The sequence below is a fragment of the Hevea brasiliensis genome, chromosome 17, assembly GCF_030052815.1.
Source record: "Hevea brasiliensis isolate MT/VB/25A 57/8 chromosome 17, ASM3005281v1, whole genome shotgun sequence".
NCBI lineage: Eukaryota > Viridiplantae > Streptophyta > Magnoliopsida > Malpighiales > Euphorbiaceae > Hevea > Hevea brasiliensis.
The window spans coordinates 28,878,414-28,886,026 of record NC_079509.1 but is presented as its reverse complement, the minus strand read 5'-3'; the positions used below and the strand labels follow the sequence as shown (position 1 = coordinate 28,886,026).

General features: G+C 34.2%; 1 non-coding gene across 1 annotated transcript; it reads right to left on the bottom strand.

The window, feature by feature from the left end:
* Positions 1 to 7,217: 7,217 nt before the first annotated feature.
* Positions 7,218 to 7,324, bottom strand: LOC131175630 (small nucleolar RNA R71). Its single transcript, XR_009145824.1, has one exon. It is a non-coding gene; the product is annotated as a small nucleolar RNA R71 (small nucleolar RNA).
* Positions 7,325 to 7,613: the final 289 nt, after the last annotated feature.

Sequence of the window (7,613 nt, the reverse complement as noted above, 5' to 3'; positions counted from 1 at the left end):
AAATATTTTTCCGGACATTCTAGCTGTCCGGACCGACACTAGTCACCGGAACAGTAGAATGTACGAAGTTGCTACCAGGAGGGTGTTACAGCCATTAGTGATCTTGGTGTGGACAAACTAGAGGGACAACATCTGGTGTCCTAGGCGTAACCCAAAGGTGCCAAACACACTGCAGTACATCAAAAAGGTTAGTGCACTTGTTCTTGATCTAATCTTGGGTTCTAATGAATTAATCTATTAATTCTAAAATCTTAAATGACAAATGTAGATCCAAAAACATATTAAAAGAGTTTTAATATGCTGTTTATCATTGAAATCAAATAGATAAAAATGAATCTTGCATGATGCATGTGACCCTAGATGAAAAATTTTTGAATTCAACGATCTAAACCTATGTTTTTCATGATTCCACTGCTACAGACTCTGGACTCCTGTGCAGATCTGATGTCTCACCCTATCGTTGGTCGGTTGGGCTTACTAGTAATGTCTCCAATACCTACGCATTATAAAAGCAACGCGCTAAGCAATTCTGCTTAGTGGTGCCAATTATAAAGAGAAATAAACTAAAATAAAATAAATTATTTGTTTATGATTTTCAATGCCAATAGTCTTTGCAGACTAATTCTTCAGTAATCTTTAATAAGATTGTTTTTATGTTTAATTTGGTTGTACTGCATATCAATACACTTAGTTTAACTGTCTGAATTGAATAATAGTTAAATTAACTGCTCGTGTAGCCTATACACGGACCAGATTGGATAAACGGATATACTAGCACTGGGTACCTAATATCTCGGGCCGTCATACCATCGGTTAGAAAGTATCTCCCGGTGTGCATGTCAGTAGTATGCCCTAGAGTATATTATTTAGTATGTATCTTGTACATCTTTTATTAATAAAAGGCATTTTTACTTTTCCGTTTACATAATATATTTATGTGTAATAGAAAAGGTCCATTGATATTTTGTTAGAAATTCTATTCTTAAGTTGTTAAGAATATGAGTGACAGTATTTATAGCACAAAGTATCATAAATAAGTTCACAATCGAGGATACTTCACAATAAGGACATGACTTATCCAGAAAGATTGTAACCATGTTTGTTCCCAAGTTATTTATATGAGATGTAAATAAGATGGAATGGTGAGTCTCATGCCATATGAAAAACATGATAGGCACTTATACATGATAAGTAGGTCCAACCAGTGACACTTATGACAAGCACATAGAGTTTACTCTTGTCAATGCATTGTCATAAATCATATCGGTGCATATAATCTTTAGACCTGAGATAGCACAGTTACCTTGTATATAGGTGGTTTGAGTTTGATACTGCTTTAATACTTATACTGTGTATGGGTATATGGGCATGTGTTGGCTCCTACTAGTTATATATGGAGGTAGGTGTTGATCAAGATGGAATCTATTACCCAAAGTAAATAGGGATAAAATCCAATGTTCATTTAATTGTTCTTGATGTTTCAAGTTCCTGGCCAGGACAGATAGATTTAATCAGAAAAGAGTTTCTAATGAGAAAATCTTTTTAATCAATAACTGGAATTAAAAGAGAACATAATATTCATAGCAAATGGGGTTTGACATAAACCATGACTCCAGCTCGAGTTGGGATTTTGTAACAGAGAGATTCTAGTGCATGGTAACATATGATTATAGGTTCATCTAAGGTAAAACTTATTACTGATTGGGTGGCTATGACATGCTATGCTAGGTATTAACCATAGTCTATGAGCTGCATAAAATGATTTAGAGAAATCATTTATGGTAAGAAAGAGTTCTGATGATATTAAGAGTTGATGTCATGTCTCATTGTCAATTAGTGATGAGCCTAGTAAGTCACATATATACACAAGTAATCACCAAATTAAATATGATTTAATTAATTAATTAAAGAGTTTAATTGATTAATTAAATAGGTTTGGTTTGTAATTAGATTGCAAAGTCCCTAGCATGGATTGAAACCAAATCTAGGTTATTGGATGCATAGTATAAGTTAAATTTATATTTAAAGTGTTTAAATATAAATTTAATTAATGAGAAATTAATTAATAGAGATTAATTAATTAATTTATATTTGATATAAATTGATTAGAAGTAGAAAAATAATTATTTTGGGTTGAGAACTCAAAATCAATACACAAGGGTATTTTGGTCATTTCACAGGGTGACATGTAGCACCATGAGATGGTGACACATGGCACTACACATAAGCTTGCCATATGTTTTCTAATCATGTAAGATGATCAAAGTCAAGATTAAATATAGGTTTGACGCTTGGCACAATGTGATTAGGTCAATTAAACCTAGAACCAATCAGAAGGTGACATGTGGCAAGGCTTTTAAGTGGTGACCTAGCTATATAAAGAATAGGATGAAAAGAAAAAATATAAGCTGCCATTCATTTCTTTGGTGCCGCCACCCTTGGCTGCCTCTCCTTCTGTTTTTCTTCATTTCTCATCAATTCAAAGAGATTAGACAAGAATCTCTTGAATTAAAAATACTAGAAATTGTTTCTAGTGTCCTGTTTACATCTGTAATCTCTCAAAAGGCAAAACTTGATTTTCTAATTGATTGAAAAAGCTTTAGAAGCTGTTCAAGGGCTAGAGGGACAATATCTGGTGTCCTAGGCACATCCCAAATGTGCCAAACACACTGTAGTGCATCAAAAAGCTTAGTGCACTTGTTCTTGGTCTAATATAGGGTTCTAAAGAATTAATCTGTTAATTCTAAAATCTTAAGTGGCAAATGTAGATCCAAAAACATATTAAAAAAGTTTTAATATGCTGTTTATCATTGAAATTAAATAGATAAAAATGAATCTTGCATGATACATGTGACCCTAGGTGAAAAAATTTTGAATTCAATGATATAAACTTATATTTTTCATGCTTCTGCTCCTTCAATTGGTATTAGAGCCACTATATATGCTATTTAGATTGTTGATTATATGATTTAATTGTGTGATTTGATCATGAGATGATTATTCATTGCTGGTTGCAAAAGCAAAATTGGCGGCATGTGGTTGATTACCATCAATGGTGCGCATCAATAGTCTCCAAAGTGGTGCGCATGGTTTGGCCTTGGAATCTGCAATTGTTACATGTTCTAAGGTTCATCCTATGACTAATTAAAATGTTTAATTAGTTATTTTAATCACACAATTAAATTTTGATTTAAATCTAAATTTTAAAAATTGTTTGAATGTGATTCAAATTTGAATTTTAAAAGTTATTTGAATGTGATTCAAATCTGAATTTTTAAAGTTATTTGAATGTCATTCAAATCTAAAATTTAAAAGTTGTTTGAATATGATTCAAATATGAATTTTTGAAGTTGTTTAAATGTGATTCAAATTTGAATTTTTGAAATTGTTTGAATGTGATTCAAATCTGAATTTTTAAATTTGTTTGAATCATATTCAAATCTGGATTTTTAAGTTGAATATGAGATATTCAATTTAATTTAAGTATGTATGCTTTATTTAATTGTTAAATAGTGATATGCATGATGGATGATCATGGACAATAAAAGACCAATGAGATTGGATTTATTTCTTTTAAGTTTCTTTGGGTTGTAACTTAATTAATTTATTTTAATTTATTTTGGGCATGTATTATTAAGGTTGTAAAAATTTTGGGTTGTAATTTCATTTATTTAGTTTTTGTAAATTCGCCTTAGTATGCTAAGGATTACTATGTAATATTGGATTGCAAGAAGATCAAGGAGGTCAAGAGCATTGGTGGGACCAGTGGGAGGAATTCAATATCAAGTGTTGATTATGTACTCCTTCAGCAACTCTTATAATATGAATGAATGAAATGCACCTAGGAATGCCCTGATTCAATCCTTGGTGGTTCAGAATTAAATCCCTTAAAAAGTCCATTATCATACCATTTTTATTGTTTATCCATGAATGCATGAGATGTATGGAAATGTATACAAGTATATGATATATGCATGCTAAATGGATAATGTGCAAAGTGAGACCTTAGTAGTAATTAGGATGACCACAAAATCTTCCGAACAAATGATTAAGTTGGATATGGTACAATTCAAAAAATTATAACATGGGCCCTCCATTGAGGCAATTATTTTAAGAAATTTTAAATACTTGCATATGATGCAATTAATTTAAGAAATTTTCTTAAAAATAATTATTAAGCATGAGATGTTGTAAATATGTAAATGGTTTGGTGGCCAATATTGGATGTACCTGAGGACATTATAATTATTTGCATATTTACTGGCTTAATGGGATCAACTTAACTAATGCAAGATAAGTCAATAATGGATGTACTTGAAATTTGGAGCATTAGGGGTTAGGTAAAGGATTGAACCTCACATGAAATGTGATGGGCAAGGAGTTGCTCACTTATAGTTTATTGTAATTCCAATAATGGATGTACCTGAGGATGATCAATAAGATTATAAGAATTCAATCACCCACTAGAAATCCATCCAACTAGGATTTCCATTTTCTACTTTGGAAGTGTAGGATTCGCTAAGTTAGTGGGAGGACCAATTTGATTAAAAGACCATAATATTTTGGTTAATTACATGATACATTTAGTAATTAATCTGGTTATTTTCTGCAGCTAATTTTTTGATAATAATGAGCACACCACAACCAACACCATCCAATATCCTTACAAGCATACTTGATTGCAATAGGTTGACAGAACCTAATTTATCTAATTGGTTAAGAAATTTGAAACTTGTCCTGAACCTTGAACATATAGGATAAGTTATAGACTCAAATGTTCCTGGTCCCTTACCTCCAGAGGCCATTCAAAAGGAACATGAAACTTTGGACAAGTGGAAGGAGCATGATATGAGAGCCAAGTGTTACATGCTTGCTTCTATGAGTAATGAGTTGCAGAAGCAGCATGAGAATATGCAGAGTGCAAGTGAGATCCTCCTTCACCTACAAGAGTTGTATGGTGAGCTGATACACTTGAATTGTATAGATGTTTTTAAGCACATTTGTATTCTAAATCATAGCATTTAGGCAAGTATTTTCATGCATAGTAGTTGATTTCATTAGTTTTCATAAATTCTGTTGCCAAGCCCTTAATTCCATATTTTTTGCATTATTTCAGGTGTTTGGGTGAAGCCCCAAAGGATGGGGGTGCAAAGGAAAGCTTGGAGAGGTTAAAAGACAAAGAATTGCTGTTGATACAAAGTACACAGGTCATGTAAACCAAGCCTCAGACTCGTGTAACTCTCTGCCAGAAGAAAGCCAAGAGAATTGATGAGAAACACAAGTACACGGGTCATGTAAGTAGACCCGTGTAATCTGCAGGGATCCATGTAAGTCTCTGCCAGACGCAAGCTTGAAGAACCTTATGAGAACAATAGTACACGGCCCGTGTAGTTGGCACAGACCCGTGTAACTTTCTGTGCCAAAACAAGACCACGTGATTTTCCTCCAGCAAGTTACACGGCCCCACTCTGCTGGACCCGTGTAGTGACACACGGCCCGTGTACTATGCTGTAGCCTATTTTTCTGACGTGAATTCCCCTCCTGTTTTCTGATCTGAATGAGACTCCTAAAGCCTTTTGGACTCAAAATGTCCTAACACTAGAGCAACCAATATAAATAACAAAGAAAACATCAGGAAGGGGGGTGACTATCGTCGGGACTACTGTTGAAGGTTGCTACTGTCAGGCTCTACATCAAGTACCAAAAGAAGTTTTCCAACTGAAGCTCCACAAGATCAAAGCTGCAAACTCTCTTTGGTTCCTTTGTTTCATCTCCTTAGATAGATTTTATTATTTTATTTCTTCTATATAACTCTCTTTTCATTATTTTTACTTTTCATCATGACATTTGTTAAACTCACCATGAGTGAGCAGTTTTCTTATTCTGGATTTGGGAGAGTAGCTCTTGTAATTATTATTACGGATAAACACTGAGTTTTGTTTATTGGATTTGAGATTCGTTTCTTGATTTAATTTCTTGCAATCTTAATGCATGCTATGTGTTGGTACCCACTTAGTTATGATTGTAGATGTTAATTGAAGGACTAAAAGGTGAAGATTAACATTAGAAAATCAAGATCTTGAACCTAGGAATTCTGACCTAGACATAGGCTGATACCTTTGTGAAACCTAAAAATTGGTCAAAGGTCTTAAAGGATTTTAATTAATTTGATCACCGTGAAAGTAGGGTTCGAGTTAATTAAAATACACTCTAGATGCCTTAAGAGAGGATTTAGGATAGCTTAGGACTGATTTCCATCAAGGATAACGATCCTCAAATCAGTAAATAAATGAGATAACATCCCTTGTAAGATTCAATTGTGAAATCTTAATTCCAGAATTGCTTTAAATAAATCATTTCGTTTTAAGTTTACCATTTTAGTGTTTAAAGTTAACAAACTTCATTCCCTAAGTATTCGATAGCCTAGACAGTCAAGATTTCTGTGTAGATTGGTACTTGCTAAACAAAATTCCTCATGGGAATGATACTCTATTTATCACTTTATTACTTATTAGCGATACGTGCACTTGCGATGATTGTAAAATAGCAAACAAGTTTTTGGTGCCGTTGCTGGGGAATTTTTGGTTTTAGTAATATCAAGGGATAGGCGATTTAGCTGATTTAAGCAATTATATTTATTATTTAATTTTATTTTTATTTTACTGGTTGTATTTCTTTTCTTTTCTCTCAGGTGCCCGATCTGGTATATGACTAGAATAAAGCCAGAGGAAATTTTGGACTGTGATCCAGAAATAGACAGAACTCTAAAAGCCATCAGGAGGGAAAGGAAACATCAAGAGCACGATCAAGGAGATCCTGAAATCCCAACTATGGCTGATAATAATGACAGACCAAGACTCTTAAGAGATTACGGAGCTCCATTTGTCCAAGGATTTCAGCCCAGTGTCACTAGACCCACAGTGGAAGCCAACAACTTTGAATTAAAACCAGCATGGCTCCAAATGATTCAATAAACCCAGTTTGTAGGTTCACCAACAGAGGAGCCACACTATCACCTCCAGTGCTTTCTTGCCCTATGAGATACATTCAAGATGAATGGAGTGTCTGATCAAGCAATAAGACTCAGAGCATTCCCTTTTTTCGTTCGGGACAGAGCAAGGAAGTGGTTACTTTCTCAACCGACTGGAACATTCACTACTTGGGAAAACCTCTCTCAAGCTTTTCTAGCAAGGCATTTCCCACCTGCAAAGACTGCAAAGCTGAGGCTTGAGCTCAACACCTTCAGACAAAAGGAAGGAGAATCACTCTATGATGCATGGGAAAGATATAAAGACCTGTAGAGGGAATGCCCACACCATGGCATAGAAGATTGGCTATTGGTGCAAAATTTCTGTAATGGATTAGTACCTTCTACAAGGAGCACAGTTGATTCAGCTGCAAAGGGTGATCTAATGGAGAAAACAGTGCCACAAGCACTTGAACTTCTAGAAAGGGTTGCATACCATAATTATGAGTGGTCAAATGAAAAAGGAAATGCAAGAAGAACTATAGGGGTCTTGGAAGTAGATGCCCTAAGCATGATAAATACCCAGTTTGATCATCTCACAAAGAAACTCGAAAGAATTAAAGCCAACTGTAACATCCCCACTGTA